Source organism: Ailuropoda melanoleuca, chromosome 13 (genome assembly GCF_002007445.2).
Source record: "Ailuropoda melanoleuca isolate Jingjing chromosome 13, ASM200744v2, whole genome shotgun sequence".
In the NCBI taxonomy this organism is placed as follows: domain Eukaryota; kingdom Metazoa; phylum Chordata; class Mammalia; order Carnivora; family Ursidae; genus Ailuropoda; species Ailuropoda melanoleuca.
The window spans coordinates 15,884,954-15,904,426 of NC_048230.1; the positions used below are offsets into that span (position 1 = coordinate 15,884,954).

The window sequence follows — 19,473 nt, forward strand, 5'->3', positions numbered from 1 at the left end:
AGAGATTTGACAGAGGGGCAAGAGCTCATCATCCTAACATATCTTGAAGGCATTTTGGAGATATTGATTGATAGAAAGCATTTTAGAAAGATCACTCTTCCCCGGGGGGGGGGGGGGGGGNGGGAGATGGAATACCAGCTCAGGGTTGGCCCTATCTTCAGTCTGTGAAGAGGAAGAAACTGCTTGACTTCCGGTTGTCCACCAAGAGACAGCTTTTCCCATTCATTGAGGCATCTGTGAGCTAAATGTTTATGTAAACCCAAAGACTTGGCATCTCCAGCTCTTATAGGAAATCGTGAATGCTGGACTTCAACTACTTTTTTCTTTTTAACTAAGAGCTATTAACAACACTGTATATTTTAAAATTTCCAAATCAAATACCATGGTCATAGCAAAAACCATGCTCCCCCGACAGGTGTATGTAACTGGTCTCAGCTTTACTCAGCGCTCCACTGCAAGCAGTAAAAAAAAACATTGACCTCTCATTGCTCATTTCATATTGATGAAGCTGTCACCATCTCAGTTTTATGCACGCAAAACAGACTTGGTTGGATTTGACGTGAGCTGGAATCCCCTTTGACAGTTTTTTGTGGGGAGGCTTTCAAACTTAAATAACTTTCAAAGCAACACTGGGTAGCAAGAGATCAAAGAAATGCGATTACCGCAGGGGCTGCTGACACTCTTCTTTCCCCCACAAAAGCGGTCCATTCCATCAGCCTCATTAGGGACTGGAGCCAACGCTCCTTTCTGCAAAAGCAGACTCAAGCCCAGTGAGATGTTCCTTCACACTGTGTTTCCTCTGTGAGGAATCCAGGTGGGAGAAAAGGGGGAAGAAGGAACACACGAAAGTCAGACTGTGGCTGGTACTTGTCTACTTCTCGTCATAGGAAGAACATCTTAGAGTTTCATAGCATTTTCAGTTTGTGATACTTTCCTTCACATTTTTCTCATTTGATTCTCCTTGTTCTGCGTTTTTCTCGGTTCAGAGGTGAGATCACAGGCTCTGTGAGACTGAGTGTGCTATCCAGGGCCACACACTGGCAACGGATGGGAGGGGCAAATCTGAACACAGGTCTGTGCGGGCGTCAGTTCCAGTGCCTCTTTCCTCACAGTTAAGTGACACTTCTGCAGGTGCTGCACAGTGAGAACAGTCGCTGCCAAGAAGGAATCGTAGAGGTGCCCAGGTTTGTAAGTTTTGATTTTGAGAAAGTCTGTCAGGTGATCCTTCTGAATGTTCAGTCAGCTATCAGATGAAGGTACAGCTCCACAGTGAGGGGTAGGGCGTGCTGCCTTGGGCACCCCAAGGGGCTCACCCTCAGTGCACCCACCCACTTCCCTGCAGGGCCCTGGAAAAACACGCAGCATTTCGATGCGGAAGGGTTTTGATCCTCTTTCCTTTCAAGCGCAGTTTGGGAGCTCAGGTGCTTCCCCTTCGTTAGTGGTGATACTGCCCTTCAGTGACACTTTCCACCCAGCAGCCAACACTTCTCTGCATCTTTCAGGCCGGAAGGAACATGCTGGGTGATGGGATGTAAACATGAATAAGACCTCTTCCTTGCATCGGGACTCACCAGCAGGCAGATGGATAAAGACCCAGGCGATTATAGTAGGACTCGATGCTCCCCATTACAGGCAGGTGAGCAAGGTGGTGTTCAAGTTCTGAGGACCAACAAAATTGGGAAGGGGACAGGACAAGGGACGGTGACGTCTGGCCTGGATTTCAAAGACTGGGTAGGATTTTGCCACACGGAGAAGGGCATTCTGGGGAGGGAGACTGAGGGTCGGTAAAGGAGGGATGGTCTGAAGCAGAGGGAAGCGGCATGTGGGGGCTGACGGATGGGCTGATAACGTGAAAGTCCTCGAATGTAATGCTGAGAGTTTTTATCTCGTGAGAGCCAGTGAAGGCTCATGAGCAAAAGAATGACATGATCAATTCATGTTTTAATCTGATGACCAGTGTTGATGTAAGGAGGGTCACGGGAGACATTTAAACTTCACTAGCTCTGCTAGGTGAGCTCTCATTCTTATATTTCAAGTAAGGGAGCTGATTCTTAACATGTCCTGGTGACTTCTGGATGGCTGGTAGGTCCAGGTATCACAACCCAGCTGTACAATTCTTTTTTTTTTTCTTAATGATTTTTTATTATGTTAGTCACCATAGAGTACATCCCCGGTTTCCAATGTAAAGTTCGATGATTCATTACTAGCTGTACAATTTCTGACTTCAGTTCCAATAAATACCACGTAGGCACATGCGACACATGGCCCTGAACCTCTCTGTTTTCTGTAGAGCCTTCGGATTATAATATCTGGGGTGGTCTGCCCAGCTCATTCACCACCGACATTGTGCACAGTAACTTAGATTTCCTGTGTAGGTCGGTCATACCTGAGAACATTGACCTTTCCACACGATTCTTTTTCTTTCTTTTCTTACTTCAGCTTCATCGCCAAGATGAATCTCCTCAGAGGAATTGCTGGACAGTGTTGACACATGCTTGACTTACGTCCTCTGACGGCAGCTGTGCTGACAGCAGAGCCCCAAAGCCGTGCCACCTGAGCCCACTGTTGCTTTCACCCCGCTAGGACAGGGCCAGGACTCTGGGGCCCCATTCAGCTGAAGTTCCAGACCCAGCACGCGGGCTCTCCCATCGCAGCAAACCTGGTGGAGGGCTCTGCTTTGAAGTTCACTTTGCAACACCAGACCTGCCACTGAGCTCAGCAGTGAACGCAAGCAAAAGCCAGAATCCAGGAAGAAGCTAAAAATAATTACACTGCTTTGGCTGACCCTTTTGTGGAATAGATTCTTCCATTTATAACGGAAACTAGAAAAAACTTACTGGAGGTGGTCATGGCTGAAATTGAGTGTTTCTAGCATCTTAGGGGCCCCACTCAATAATTTATTTCAGATCGTTTTGAATGCTAAGTTCTCACATCAAGGTGTTCATCAGTTTCACATGTTTTATAAGTGTCCTTACCATTTTGTATTTCATTAAGCCTCAAAATGGAAACGTAATGAGCACCGCAGGCTTCAGGGTTTTGATTTTTAAAATGAACAAAATAAAAAAGAGACAAACAAAAAACCAGACTCTTAACTACAGAGAACAAGCTAGGAGTGGCCAGAGGGCAGATGGGTGGGGGATGGGGGAAGCAGGTGAAGGGGATCTAGAGCACATTTCTCCTGATGGAGCACTGAGAAATGCATCGAATTGTTGAATCACTATACTGTACACCTGAAACTGGTCTTGTACTGTATGTTAATTATACTTCAACTAAAAAAAAAGCATTTGCAGACGTTGGGTACTGATTATTTAGTTACCAAAAAAATTTAGTCGCATACAAGGAGAAGAAGGAGTTGAAAATGTGTGTGTATGTCAGGGAGGAGGCTAAATGCTGCCTGGAAATGAAAATTGAGATGTGAAAGGTTTTTTTTTTATTTTAGTATTTACTGTATCAAAAAATCTGGCATAAAATTGCACAACCCAATAATTCTACTGAAAACTTATTTGCAAGGAAAAGGCCAAGGAGACCTAATAAGATATTTAGTTGTTAGGAATATAAGTACCATATATTTGCAAGATGTGGTCTCACCATGCAGCGACAACATTTTTATTTTATTATTTTTTAAAAGATTTATTTATTTATTTTTAGAGAGAGAGCGAGTGTGGGGGCGGGGGCCAGTGGGGCAGAGGGGATCATGGCCTGAGCCAAAACCAAGAGTCAGCTGCTTAACTGACTGAGCCACCCAGGTGTCCCACAAATTTACTTTTAAAATGTATAATTTATCCATAAATTATTTGACTGGTATTAGGAGATAACTGACATAGGAATATGCATAGAAAAGATTTCATTTTCAGAAGACATTGGAAATCTTTTGACTTATCTATGTGCACACATCATTTCACCCATTTAAAGGGATGAAAATACAGGTTTGAAAGTAGCAGATCTGATATCTTTCTTTTAAAAAAACAAGTGGCATCACACATGGAAAAAATGCGAGTACTACAAAAGGCTATATACCTTTGTAGCTTGCTTCCCACAGGGCACCACGGATACCTGTCCTTGACTCTCCTTCCAGCCATTTTCCACAGAGACAAAATAGAGAATAGACGCTGACCTACCAGGAGGGCATCCTGTCTTCTCCTGGGTAAAATGAGAGAGTACCTGGCTAATTGGGTCATTAAAAGACAGAATGATATGAAAAATACTTGACAGACTTTAGAAGGGTCTGCAAATATTGACTGACTTTGGGGTCCTTCACCTGGGGTTCACGGACCTCTGCAAAACCTAAGGCTTAGCTGCAGAGTGTTTACAAAGACCTTGAAATTTAAACTTGTGTTTTTCCTGGGCAGGCAGAGCCACTGTGGCTATGAACTTTTCAAAGGGAGGATGATACAAAAGTGGTTGAGGACCAGCATTCTAGAGCCTGGGTGCCATTTTCTCGGGGCTGTGCCCTATTCTTTGAATGCGTATCACATGAAAGAGAGGATGGAGACTGGGAGATAGTACAGTTGTCCTTCAGGCTTTCTGTCTTTTTCTGGGTCTCTCTCCTCTCCTGGCCTTCACTCAGAACAGGGTCTACCTGCTCCTCCTGGGCCATCCCAGTCCTCTAAATCAGCCTCCTCACTTGCACCGCGGCGCCGGCCTCCCAAAATTGCCTCCCTGCATTCTCCCGTTATCAAAACTCTACAGCCGGTTGCCACACGGGAAAGTTGAACTTCTGATTAAAAATTGAAGACACATCTCATGATAAATTACTTTGCATCAAAGTTTGAGTGGTGGTTATGCCCTGAGATTCTTTATTTTCATTTATGCATTTTAGTTATTTTTTTCCCCCAAAGCACTTTCGTGTTAAAGGAGGAAGTCAGAGGACAGCACCGAATACTTATTTCTTCCAGAGCGAGTTCCCAAGCTCGTTTCCTTTGCTGTGCATGTCTTCCCACACGTGCTGCATGCCCCCCGATGCAGCCAGGGTTAGGCATGATTACCTGCACCCCGGGCATAAGTTCACCTCTCCTGTGCTCAAGAAATGCAAGGGAGTGAGAGTAATGTTATATCAATATCCCTGAGTTCCCTGTAACATTAAGAGAAGGAATTTTATTTTACGTATTTTATTCATTTTTTTGCCAGCCTCACCACTCCAGCTTCAGGGTCATCACCACTACTATGGTCAGCTATTTGCTCTACACGTCATGGCTGATCATCACAGCACCGGTGCTGAATGTTCAGTTGTTGGATGGGAGCTGGAGCTGCTTTCAGATGGCAGGTTTTTCTAGCGCTCCTCATATTATATTCACTTACTCCCTCATTCATTTCCCATGCACTCGTTCAGCCAGCCAGCCTCTAGACACTGGAGGAAGATGGAAGGGCATGCTGTGCAGAGGGAACGATGTGTGCAAGGGCATGGAGGCACGAGACATATGATGAGTCCCAGGTAAGGTGAGCTGCTCTGTGGTGTCAGCCCTGGAGGGGTTGGAGGAGGACGAGTGGTGGGAGATGAAACCGGGAGGAAGGATTGGGACCAGCTTGTGAAAAGACTCTTTGCACGTTAAGGGGTATGGATCATGTGGTCATCACCACGTAAAGCTGGTCATGCTCGAAAGAATTCACATAAATAGCAAAATCAGACTCTTGAATTTACATTCCTTAAGATCACGGCCACCATCCTGGAGAGGGAAGGCCAAGGGGCCACTCCCATACACTGACTGGGGGTTGGCCAGCTGTCAAGGTTGAGGTTCCTACCTGCCATGTTGCTTCCCACAGTCCACCCCAGGTAGGAGTGCAGGGATCTGAGGGCTGAGGTGTGAACGAACCTCTAATGCCAGCAGAAGTAGCAATGGTCTAAGAGCCCTCAGCACGGCACGTTACTCTAATCGCGGGGAGATCAGAGCTGAGTAAGCTCCTCTTGCTGAGGATTCTCAACTTCTGCAAACTCAGCAGTCTCACCATAGTTCTGCAGATTGCTCCGATTACAGGTGAGGCACATTAACCCCTGAAGGCCCCTGCCTGGGCTTCTCTCTGGTGAGCTTTACTTGGGGAGTATATGCTATCGGGGACATAACAGTGAACTAGGAGCAGGGATCTCGGATTTTCATCTTGGCTGTGTGACCTTGAGCAAGTCCATTTAACTTTCCGGGACTCAGTTTCCTCTGTTCTGGGCCACATGATCGCTGCTTTTCCTTGGTGGCTAAATTCTAAAACCCTGGGCTTCTTCTGTTATTTATTATTACATATGGCATATGGCTCGTAGTGTTTTACAATTTTGCTCTTGCTTTTTAGATCCCACCATATCACCATTTTAAGTAAAAACTCTTTTCTAAAACTGATTTTATATATTCTCATTTTTATGCCTTTTTATCTTTTATCACTGTTTTACTCTTAATGCTTTTAAAAAAATGGTCATCTCTTAAGACAATTTTTTTAAAAATCCCAATTATTTTTTTTAACTTTTACTGGATTTGGTTTTCCAGAAGTCAATCAGACAACATGAGCAAAAGATTCAAAAACCAAACCTTTATCCTCTGATCTCAAAGACCATCAAATCAACACAAACACATTCTTTATCTTCATTAATTCCTTATCAAATCCCAGAGAATTTACCACCACAGTGTCAAACAGATGGAACTGTTTCAACACGGAAGAATAAAATGACCAGGAAATAAGGTAGGTTTAAAAGGATACCGCTAGAAACCATTTAATAATGACCAAATAAATTGACTTGGAAATTCTGGGGAAGTTTTGGCACACTATTTCTGTTATGTAGCTAGAGCTATCCAAGTGAAAACAACTCAAACAGAATTTGAAAGAAATTAGAGTCCCTCTTCCCGACTAACAAAGTGAACAGAACAGACTGATTCACAGAGACAGGCAGTAGGGAAGATGAAGCCTCCAGCAGTGCTCTTCCTCCTGCATGGAGAAAACCATGTTAAGATCTAACTCCTTGGAGAAAGAGAAGAATATAGACTTTGGAGAATTCTAGTAGGTTCCCAGGAATAACAAGATGATGTTATTCTCAGGGCAAAGAAGATGGAAAGTCTGTCATTTGGGGCTTCAACTCTCAAAACTGGCCTGGCTTTTCTCTTGCTTAATGTACTGTCCGTTCTTATTTTTAAATTATATATTATTTAAGTAACTGTGGCTCCATTTTATGACTCTGAAAACAGCAGAAACACTGCCTTCCTATTTTAGGAAGAAACTGAGGCCAGAGGGGTTAAGTACTTGCTCAAATTCACGCAGCTAACAAGTAGAGGAATGTGGAAAAAAATTCAAATTGATGAGGAAAGGAATTGCGATTGCTTGTGTTTCAAAAATAGTAACTGTTCTTCCTTATTATAAAACTCAGGTTTTAGGGGCGCCTGGGTGGCACAGCGGTTGAGCGTCTGCCTTCGGCTCAGGGCGTGATCCCGGCGTTATGGGATCGAGCCCCACATCAGGCTCCTCTGCTATGAGCCTGCTTCTTCCTCTNCAGGTTTTAGGAAAAAATAGGCACAATAACAGTGTTAATGTCATGATTTCGTTACCTGGGGACAACTTGGCTTAAGGAGGAGGAACAGGGGTCATGGAGGCTTATGTGAGTTTCATTTAAAGAGATGCTGATGAACTTGTGTAAGGCTCCCCTCCTCATGGAACAGTTAGTGATCAGGATTTATTCAGATGCCATGAGGAAAAAGCTTTTAAGTATATAAATGAATTCTAAACAAAACAAATGAGCAAAAGAAAAAAGACAGACAAACCAAGAAACAGACTCAACTATAGAGAACACACTGATGGCTGCGAGGGGAGGTGGGTGGGGGAATGGGGGAGACAGGAGATGGGGATGAAGGAGGGCACCGTTCTGACGAGCACCAGGTGATGTATGGAAGCACTGAATCACTATATTGTACGCCTGCAACGAATATAACACTGTATGTTAACTATACTGGAATTAAGAAAATATTTTAAAAAATGAATTCTTCTTCCCATGGAAACCTCTAAAATTTTTGGCATTCCCAGAGTAGTTTTATAGTCATTACTTATGGAAATCATCCCATTTATGGTCTTTTTGCATAAACTTAAAGAAGATATTTGTTTTTAAAATAAGGAACATAACACTAACGGAGACAAAAATAAAATGAAAAACTTGCTAGTTACCACTAATACTAACAAATTTAAATTTTTAAAAAAATTTTTTCTTTTCCCTTCCACATTTAAGTCCATGATCTACTTTGTATCAAACCACTGATGCAAGGTTTGAAACTTCAGGTAAAGGTTTGGTTTGGTTTGGTTTTGCCTCTAGATATCCGCTTGCTGCAACACCATTTGTTGAAAGGGTTATCTGTTGGCAACTGGATTGCTTTTGTCAAAAATCAGTTGGGCGTATTTGTGTGGCTCAAATTCTGGGGTCTCTTCCTTTCACTAATGCTACACAGCCTTGATGACCGCAGCTCTGCAGTAAAGTCTTGGGATTGGGCATACCAGTCCCTCCCCACCGTATGCTGCTTTTCTAGAATCACTGTAGCTATTTTAGTTCCTCTGCCTTTCAGTATACACTTAAAAAAGCCTTGTCTATGTCTACAAAAAGATGTCACTCGCACTTTGAGAGGTTCGTTTGCAGAGCATAGCATTCTGGGCTGACAAGTTTCTTCTTTCAGTGCTTGGAAAACAGTGTTCCTCTTCTGGCTGAACTCCGCGGTTTCTGATGAGAAATCCGCTATCATTTGAATTGTTTTTCTCCTGTGGGTCAGGTGTTGTTTTTCTCTTGTTGCGTTCCAGATTTTTTTTTCTTCATCTTTAGCTTTTAGAAATTTGACTGTTTTGTGTCTTGGTGTGGATTTCTTTTGATTGATCCTGTTTGGGGTTTGCTCAGCTATTGGAATCTGTAGGTTTCTGTCATTTGCCAAAATCGGGCAGTTTTCAGCCATCATTTCTTTAAGTACTTTTCCAGCACTCCCCTTTTCCTCCTCTCTTCCTATGACTCCTATGACAGGAATGTTAGATCTTTTGTTATCATCCCTCTGGTCCTTAATGCTCCATCTATTTTTTTTTTCAGTCTGCTTTTGCTCTGTGTTTTACACTGTGTAATTTCTGTTGTTCTGTCTTCCCGCTCCCCGATTTTCTCCCACCTTCCCCTCTGTGCCGCTGTTGGGCATATTCACGGAGACTTGGTGTTTCAGCGCTTGCCTTTTTTGGTTGTAACGTTTGCATTTAGTTTTTCTTTATACTTTCCATTTCCTTGCTACGACTTTGTTACTTTGCTTAGGCATTTTATTTCTTCGTGTGTTCCAAGTGTGTATGTAATTGCCTGTTGAAACATTTTTTATCATGGCTATAGACTGTGTCAGGAAATTCTAACATCTCTGTTTCGTTGTCGGCCTCTGTTGATTGTCTTCTTTCACCCAGTTTGAGACCATCCTGGTTCTTGCTCTTATGAATGATTTTCAATCGAAAGCTGGACATTTTCATATTTTATGAGACCCAGGCTGTCTTTTAAAATGTCTGTTTGAGCTGGCTCCTCTGAAAAATCAGTCCAGTGTTTTTAGCTGTATTTAGCAGGAAGAATAGGGAAAGTTCTGTCTCCTCTGTCTTATAAATTATAGTTGTCTCTGATTGAGATTTTAAGATTATTGCAATCCAGCTCTTTCCTTAGAATCTCATAGGATAGAGACACAAATTCTAAGATATGGACTTAAAAAAAATCTTAACAGCATTTACCTTTTTGTGTTTCTAAGCAGCATGATCTCATGACTTCCTCCCATCCCCCAGCTATTAGTCATTTTTCATTCCTGTGGTCAAACCCAGTCTGAAAGGGGAGGAGAAACTTCTGTTTTTGTATCAATTTAACCATCTCCACAGAATCCACTGTGCTGATGGCTCAGGGGCTGCTTACCTTTGTAAACAGGAAGGATGCCGATGCCATAAACTTCCTCAAAATTTCGTTCTCTATTTTTTACCTGGCATATTTTTGAAGTAGGTAACAAAAATGAAAGCTTTAGCTAATCCAGTAGTCTAGCCTTGGTATCTCTGATCCTCTCTTCTGTTGCTTTTTCACAAGATCTGTGAGTTGAATGTCGTTTTGGAGATAAAGAATCTGATTGCTGTCTTCCTCCACCACTAGGGTAATATGAGAGAGTATTCCTGAGGGGTCCACATAAAAGCTCCCATCATTTTCACAGGTGCCTTTATCCTAATCCACTAGCAACTTACAGCTCTGCTAATGCATAATAGGAACCCAGGCTTAACCAGATGTCTCAAAGAAAAGAAATGGAGGGAATATAGTTAACAAACATATGTGCTTAGGGAGATAAAACTCTTATAAAAACGCCTACGATAATTTTCAGAAAGATACCCACAATGTTGTGATGGGCCAACCAATATATGGAATTTAAATATGTAGCTATTCACTCTTAGTAAAATGCTCTTCTAGAAAGTTCATATTGAAAATAGCAGCTGTCACCACAATCAGTGAGGAAAGCATCTGGACGTTTTGCCGAACTCTGGCTCTGGGATTATTCCAGCCTAAATTATGTCTGATACAGGCACAGGGAGTCAAAATGGTCTACGGTTACTGTAGCCAATAATTCTTTGTAAAAGCATTATACATTATTTCCTATCCCTACATTTATCCTCTGATACTTCAGCAGTTCTGAGCTGGGAGAGACTGGATTCCCCTTAATTCGAGTCTATGGTTTAGAAGCCACCATCTATCGATCATAAGTAAGCTCTGACCCGTGCCTACAGAACAATAAAAGCCTGAATATGTTTTAATATAAATGGAAGTTTAGTATAATGTTATGGGTGTGCCTTTTGGAGGAATAGGTATCCTGGCTTCCTCACTTACGAGCTTGGGCAACTTTCTAATTTTCCTCATCTACACAATGAAGCAGATAGAGCCTGTCGAAGAAGACTGTTGAGAGCATTAAATGAGATAATGCATACAACACATACACTAGCTTGGCCATAGGAAGAGCTCAGTAGATATTTCCGCCTGTTACTCTGCTACCACTTCTGCATTTCTCACATAAAGAAGAACAGCACTTTGTTCAAAATGCCGTGTTTGGTAGACTGCTTTTTATCAGATTCAAATTCTCTTTACCCTAACAGAATAATTAAACCCGTTCCAGATTTCATGCCCATGACCAGGTGTGAAGGCAGATACTATTAGACACTTTTAACCCATCAAATGTTTATTTTTGGAACCCCTGAGCCAGGGAATCATCCACATTTCCTCCCCCTTTTTGCCCTTGCCATGTTTATTTGGTCTTATGCCAGAAACTTCTTGGGGGTCATTAAAATTAGCATCCATTACAGATCAATCTAGAAAAGGTTGGTTATTTATTGTCAGGCGGATACATGAACATTGGCAGTTTCAGAAACCAGAGCTAAAGTGATCTTATAAAGTTCTAGTTAAATCAACATGCGGATGCTAGTCTCATGATGACTTTCATGAACTTACCTCTGAAATGCTAAGTATTTTCTCAGTCAAAACCTCTTTCTAACTCTAAACTTATACCAAAGGTCACACTGTACCTGCTCTTAGCCTTGTAAGTCTTACAAAAGCCCTTGGCCAAAAGCAATAAAATTTGACCTGACCTAATCCTGGAGTCGCGATGGATAATGTGTGTAGTTTTCATTCAATAATTTAATGTGGAAATTAACTGCATGTGTCACATATTCCCCATCTTAAAGAGAGAGCTTTTCTGGCTCTCATGTTACACAAAAATTAAATATGTAAACACTCTTGTCATATAAGACTCCTCACTTTCCTGATAGCTTAAATAGGCACTACAAAAGTCTCCTTTGGAGAAATTGGTTATTTCATAGAATTTGGGAGCCTGCTGCATGAAATTCACCCGCTATGGTCACAGAAATGATGGCAAAAGATATTTTTTTCTGGCTTCCTGAAAGATCTGAAATAATTCTCCCACTTTGGCTTACTGCATTATTCTCTCCTATTTGTCAATACAGGAAAAACACTGTGGACCTTGACAGAAGAATTTTGTTCTCTTTCTCTCTGAGGTGTACTTTTGAGCTTTTCTTCCCCCACGCATGGGATACAGAATGTCTCTCAAGGTGGTCTATTTCTGTAAATCCCTTCCTAGGCCTCTTCTGTCTGACAGGTCTCTTGCCTTTGCTTGTTCTTCTCTTGACCCACTATTTCCATCTGTATGCCATGAAATTTATTATTTTTCTTTTGGTCCTTTTATTAAATTTAATGTTTTGAATAGATCCATGTGGTTCAAAATCAAAAGGTATAATCGGTGATACAGCGATAAGTCTCCCTCAGCCCTCTCTGCCATCTTCCCAGTTCCCAGATTTGCCCTCCCCCCACAGGCATCCACTGTTCTTGGTGTTTTATGTATCTTTCCAGGTTTCTTTATTCACACACAACCAAAAATGAATATAGACCCCCCACCACCATTTTATATAACAGGAATCATGTACTCTTCCAATTTTTTTTTAACTTAATTTATCTTGGAGATCTTTCCATATATAAATACATAATGAGATTCCACATTCTGTCCTATAGCTTCTGTATATGGATGTGTGTGACAATTTATTTAATCAGTCCTCTATTGATAGATTTTCTGTATTTTACTCTTATAAACTGTATATGGTACAGTTTACTCTTACAAACATTGCTGATATGAATAACCTTGTGCATATTTCATTTTATAAATCCCTAAGTATATCTGTAGGATAAATACTCCTAATAAGGATGGCTGGGTCAAAGGTTATTTGCATTTGTGATTTTGATAGATATTGCCAAACTGCTCTCCATAAGGGTCCTAAAAATGTATTCTTCCATCAGCATTCTATGAAAGTGAGTTTCCTCAACTCTAATCTACAGAGCATGTCTTAAAACTTTTAAATTTTTGCCCTTCTGAAAGGTGAAAATTGATACCTCAGTTTCGTTTTAAATTGCATTTCTTTTATAATGGGAGAATTTGAACTTCTTTTTATATGCTTAGGAACCATCTGTGTTTCTTTCTCTATGAACTATCCTTCCCTCATTTTTTTCTTATAGATTTTGAAAGCTGTTTATATATTAGAAAATGAGTCTATGCCTATTGTATAAAATGGTGTCCTTTTTTTTAATGTTGCTTATAGTTGTTTCTGCAGAAGACAGTTTTTTCAGATGAGGTTGAATTTACTCTAAATCTTGAATCATAATGAAGGCCTTTCCCACTCTAGTTTTAAAGGATTTCTTCCAGTTTTTTTCAGAACTTTTATCTTTTCATTTTGTTTTTACATTGAAATCTCTGATACATTTGTAATTTAGGCTGCGGTAAACCATGAGACATGAATCCAATTACATTTTCTTTTTCTGTCCAGTAGTCTTATTGAATTTTACATCTTTCCCCTACTTATGTGTGATATTAATTTTATCTTATATTAAATTCCTGCATTTTAGAGCTACTACCTATGGTAGAAGCTTCCCTTCTAATCCACTAGCTTATCATGTACCAGTATGGCACTGCTGAGTTATTTTGGCTTTATAATGTGTTAGAATCATGACCTTTCTGGTGAGCTAATAATAATAATGATAGCATCATCTTAAGAAATATATATATATATATATATAACTGTGCCAGGCACTTGCTAGACATTGGGTTTATAATGGTGAACCAAATAGGCACAGTACCTGCCTTCATGGAGAATAATAGTCTAGAAGAGAAACAGATATCAAGCAAATATTATATGGATAAAGACGTAATTACAAACTGGGAAAAAGACTATAAGGGAAACTTATATGGTGCTCTGAAAGAATACAACAGGAAGACCTAATTATTTAGACTTCAGAGTCTGGGAAACCTCCCACTGCTCTCCCCACCCCCAACTCCAGTCTGCTGTGTGGTCCCTGCAGCATCTCTAAGACCTAAGATTCCATGGATCAGTGTGAAAACCACTGATCCTGTCCTATTCCCTCATTTCTTCAGAGGACAGAACTGAAATTCACAGAAGAGATGTGACTTACCCAAAAAGGTCACCTAGCTAGTTAGAGCAGAGCCAGAGGACAGCGACCTCCTGACTTTCTTTCTAGGGCTCCTTCCACTGTATAAATGCCCTCAGTGCAGACCCGTGCTCTGCTACCAGAGTTCCCAGTGATACGACTCTTCACAAGTCAAAGGCTCCCGGGAGATTGTGGCACTTTGACTTAGTTTATACCACCCCATAATCAGCACCCTGTATAGAACAGACAAATCAAAATTTTGACAAACACTTGCCAATGAATCTAGGTATTTTCTAGAAAATAGATCATCCTATTTTCCTTGAGTGGTTCATCAGTTATTGTACTGAAGAATGAGCTGGACTGTCCTAAACTGAGTGCATGTGTTTAGAATTCAGAGTACTTTGCAGGATAGCCTAAATTCTTTCTTTGTCAATAGGTAACTTTTCTTTGGCGGTGAACAGTTTGACCTAAGTTCTCTTGATAGATTGTTTCTACCCACCGGTGCCATCCTTAGCACACACCGCGTCAGAAGTAGAAGTGGTCGGTCCGGGTTGGGAATGGTGGCGCCCATGGCAGGGAGGGCTAAGCTCTCCTGTGGGAGGCCCTCACCCACTTTGCAGTGCTCCCTGGTTTGGGAGTGAGCGTGCTGAACGTCTTCTGAAGTCTATCAGAGAGAGTACAAAAGACCCGAGTTCGTTGCCCACCTCCCTCTCCGCATTAGGTCCAAGCCCTTTTCTTGGGGAGGTGGTAATTATACTGTTTCATAACTCTCACGTGAATCCACTTCCAACTGGCTACGAAGATAAATAAAGAGAATCCGGATCACTACCCAGTGGGGACCACAGCACTGGTTTGGCCCATGATTCTACACATGGACCAGAAGAGAATATGGGACCTTAAGCTCATCCTTACTTGTATCAAAAGATGACCAGTATACCGATCTTCCATTCCTTTGCTTAAGGCAAGAGATGGCTTAAATAAATAACTTAGATTGGTCCATGAAAAAAAAAAGTGGTTGATTAGAAGAGATACAACCCCATGTATCTGGATTTGGTTATTATGTATGCAGTACTTCCTGCATGTTACATGCTCATGGTGCATGGATGTATCCGCATTTAACAATCAGGGCAGTGGGATTAGGTAGGGGTGATGGGTCTTCAGCTTGCTTGAATGCCATTTAGGGTTCCCTGACTCCTTGACTTATTATGCTTCCCCTCACTTATTTTCTTTTTCTTTTTGGGGGGGATGAGTGGAGTGACAGAATTGGAGAATTTTAATATTATTTTCCATATCCACATTTAGCTATTTACAGCTATGTCACTTAAAATGATAGAATAGTCAAGACTGGTTTTAAAATGGGGGAAAACTGAGTAGAACTCTCCTTTAAAAAAAACATTCCAGAATGCAGGAAATGCTTTAAATACAGAGATGTTCATGGCAGCAGCATTTGTAACAGTGAAACAACTGGGAGCAACTGGAACAGCCAATGATCAAAAAAGAGTAAAATGCATACTGATGTATTTCATGCAATGAATGCAAAGCTTCAAAGCAAAGGTCAGAACATGGGGATGTGGGGGCGCCTGGGTGGCACAGCGGTTAAGCGTCTGCCTTCGGCTCAGGGCGTGATCCCGGCGTTCCGGGATCGAGCCCCACGTCAGGCTCCTCTGCTGAGAGCCTGCTTCTTCCTCTCCCACTCCCCCTGCTTGTGTTCCCTCTCTCACTGACTGTCTCTATCTCTGTCAAATAAATCAATAAAATCTNTAAAAAAAAAAAAAAAAAAAAAAAAAAAAAAAAAAAAAAAGAACATGGGGATGTGAAGTAGAAAGAAGGCAGTACCGCGGGGTCACTAAAGTAGGGGCTCTGGGATGATGACAGTTAAACTGGACTTTTGCATGGCTGTAGGACCTCAGCAAGTTCTCTGTTTGCCCTAGGTTCCTCGGTCATGACAAGAGGATAAATTGTACCTCTTCTGTAGGGCTGTGTGAGGTTTAGAAGAAGCAATGCTTGTAAAGCCTTGACCCAACACCTGGCATGCAGTATGGGCTTGACAGCTGTTCACCATTATTGTTCAATATATGGTCTCAACTTATTATGGGGTCAAAAAATATCAAAAGTTCCTTCCAAGACTAGATTTCTTTGGGTTATAGGATTGAGGGTGAGTGATTTGTCTCTTCATTTATAATTTCTGTTATTTGCAATATTCTATAATTCTTATACTGGTCTTTCCATTTGTTCCCCACCCTCTTTTCACCAGGAAAAACTTTGACCTTTACTGACCTACTCTGTGTCTCCAGGAGGTTGATCCCTATGGACTGCATCAGCCAGGGCCCCTTGCCCTCAGGCTTTAGTTGGGTTCAGCCAGTGCCTGGGTCTGGCGATGGGTGTGTCCTTTCACACAGCAATTGCTGACATGCCCCCACCCCAGCTTTTACCCCTCTCCCTTCAAGTGGAGGGGTGATAAGAACTCCCCATTGTAGCTAGTCCTGGGTGCCTTGCCCTTGTCCATTCATGAACCCTCCTCACCTCTCTGTAAATAATCCCTTCATTAAAATTTCTTCAGAATTCAAGCTGAGTATGCTTCTGTTTCTGCTGGGACGCTGGCTGATACAAGGAGCATACATTATTTTTATAATTGGGAAAATTTTATTTAAGAAGCACAAAGGACCACCCCTGCCTTCCACCTCCCAAAAGGAAGCACTCCTCACGGAGTAGAGAGGCCCCTCAGCTTCCAGACTTGAGGGTGATTATTTTTGTTTCATTTTTGAGCCCTCACATGAAATTAGGCTTCAGGCTAGAACACCTATTTCTTAGAAAAACACACTTTCTCCTGAAGAGAAATTCTAGAAAGCAGTCGCGGGCTATTGACAAACTATAATGCTGCAAAGGGACCTGGCCAAAAAGGAATCAAGAGGAAAATGTCCAAGGGGAGAAGGTGGCCCGGAAGTGGCTCATCCCCTGCCGTGCCAGCTGTATGCCCTGTTGGGCAGTCGTGGACAGAGCTGGGCCTTGAGTGGAGACCTGCCTCTGTGGCCACTGGAAACTCACCAGCCCCTGTGGCGTCTGGGCTCAGCAACTGCCAGGCTCCCAGGGGGTAAGTGATACAGTTTGTTCAGTCCGGGGGTGGGGATGGCGGTGTGAGGTGGTGATGGGGCTGGTTGGGGGGGCTGGGGGGTTTGGCAGATCACCGTGCACGGCTCCGCTGTTAAATCTCGATTGGCAGGCTGACTTTCCCCAGGAGGAGGTGTGGGGAGGAATCTCACAGTTGCATGGCAATAAAGAGCTGCCTGGTGGGCCTCTCTCTCCGCCAAGAGGCTTCGTGGCTCCAAAGTTCCGGAGGGGTATGTGAGGGGGAGGAGGAGAAATAAGCCACTCTACTCAGTACTGATGTGATCACCTTTGCAGAAACTTTCCAGTGGCAAGTGTGTTGAAGACAGCGAGCCTGGGGGAGCCAGCAGGGTACAGAAGGATGAGACTGAAGGTGGGGGTTCAGGGTGCATCCAAGAAGAGAACTGTGGATGACTTATAAAGGAAAGGGATGAGAAGCGAGGCTCAGTAAAAGACAGTGTTGGACAAAGTCAGTTAAAAACTCCAGCCTCAACACCTTGGGCCTTATTCTCTTTTTACTATGAAGTGAATTCTTACGTTGGTGAGACTTCTTTTCCCCACTAACCTCTAAGCCCCATAAATAGGTGGACTGTGTTTATCATGTTCATTGTGACTCACAATGAATTCACTGCATACTTAGCTATATATATGCCATATATATGTGTTATTTATATATATACATATATATTTACATATATATACATATACACACACATGTTAAGCCCTGTGCCAAGTTCTGGGAATACAGAGATGAACAAAACATCCCTGTTCACATAAGGTTTACAGACTGATGGGAGGGACCCATATTAACAACATGACCACACATTCACAGTCTAGCCACACATTAGAATGACCTAGCAGCTCTTGAAAAATATCTATGCTTAGGTCCCTATCCTGCGAAGACTCAAGATTTGATTCATCTTGGAAGGGGCCCTGGCATGGAGCCTAAGATGATTCTAATGGTCAGCTTCATTTGAGGGTTCTAAATATGCTCTAAATATGCTCCTGGTTTCATGAAACATTATTCCCATGAAACAGCCAATGACAGTCAAATGAAATTTGGAAAATAATTTACTAGATATATTAGAAACTCTAAAAAGTTATATAATAAACTTTAGAGACTCTAAAAGTTATATAATAAAGAAATATATTTAAACTTAAAAATATACCATGAAAATAGATGTTTGTAATTTGTGAACATTATTTGGAAAGGCATGGTAGAACTTATTAGGCATGATTTATATTAAATACTTAGAAATACTTCTCTGAAGAAATGACTTTTAATAGAGACCTTAACAATCAATGATACGAGGTCAGGGGATGGGAGGGGCAGTGTTCTAGGCAGAGGCATCGTCATGTGCAAAGGTCCCGTGGTGAGGTAAACGCTTTTAGAACAGAAAGGTGGTCAATGCTACTGCAATGTAGGAGGTGAGGGGAAAAAAAGACCAAGATTTCTGCCTTCAAGGAACTCATACCTTAGGGAAAAACTCACATATTCTAAAAACTCCAATTACTCTATGGATCTGTGATTTTCCAAATATAACAGGAAGAAGAAGAAATCACTGTGAGGAATAATCCTTCACCAGCTGATATAAAAATCCGGTTTCATATTTGTCCCTAGGTAACTTATATTATTTTTTGAAAAAGCTGAAATGCTTTCATAAGTATGTTGGCTTAGGGTAATAATAGTATCAGGTCCTGTTTACTGAGCACTGAGGCTGCATAAGAGGGAGAAGTGACCTGGAGATTGAATCAAGGCGCCAAACTGACACACGTGCCTGCCTACCATTTTTCTCTCCAAATCCTTTAAAAGGAAAACAAGGTATACAGTGTTTAAAAATATATCCATTAGCTAGAAAACAAAAAAAGGGAGCCATATATATCCATTTTCCTCCTCATTTCCTCCTTAATCCCTAGCAGCCACTAATCTGTTCTCGATTTCTATAATTTTGTTATTTCAAGAGTTATATAAATGGAACAATGTGCTATGTATTATGGACTGGCGTTTCCACGCAGCATCATTTGTAAGAGATTCATCCAGGCTGTTGTGTGTACTGACAACGTATCCCTTTCACTGCTGAGTACTGTTCTGTGGTGTGAATGTGCCACTGCTGCTTTAGCAGTTCACCAAACTGGAGGTCACATGACTTGTCTCCAGGTTTTGGTTATTACAGATAAAGCTTCTATAAACAGTTGTGAACAGGTTTTTATATGAACATGAGTTTTCATTTTTCTGGGGTAAATGCCTACCAGTTGGTAGGATGTATGGTACCTTGCATGTTTCTTTTTTAAAGAGATTGCTGAACTGTTTTTCAGAGTGCCTGCATCATTTTACATTCCCACCAGCAAAGTATGAGCAATCCAATGTTTCTACATCCTTGCCATTTGGTATTGTCACGATTTTCAAATTTTTTGCTACTCTGATAGGCATGTAGCAATAT

General features: G+C 41.7%; 1 protein-coding gene across 2 annotated transcripts in view; it reads right to left on the reverse strand.

Annotated features, from left to right (window-relative positions):
* Nucleotides 1–19,473, reverse strand: part of ANKFN1 (ankyrin repeat and fibronectin type III domain containing 1) — a 385,668-nt gene that overhangs the window by 97,294 nt on the left and 268,901 nt on the right. The gene's annotated exons all lie outside the window — the stretch shown is intronic.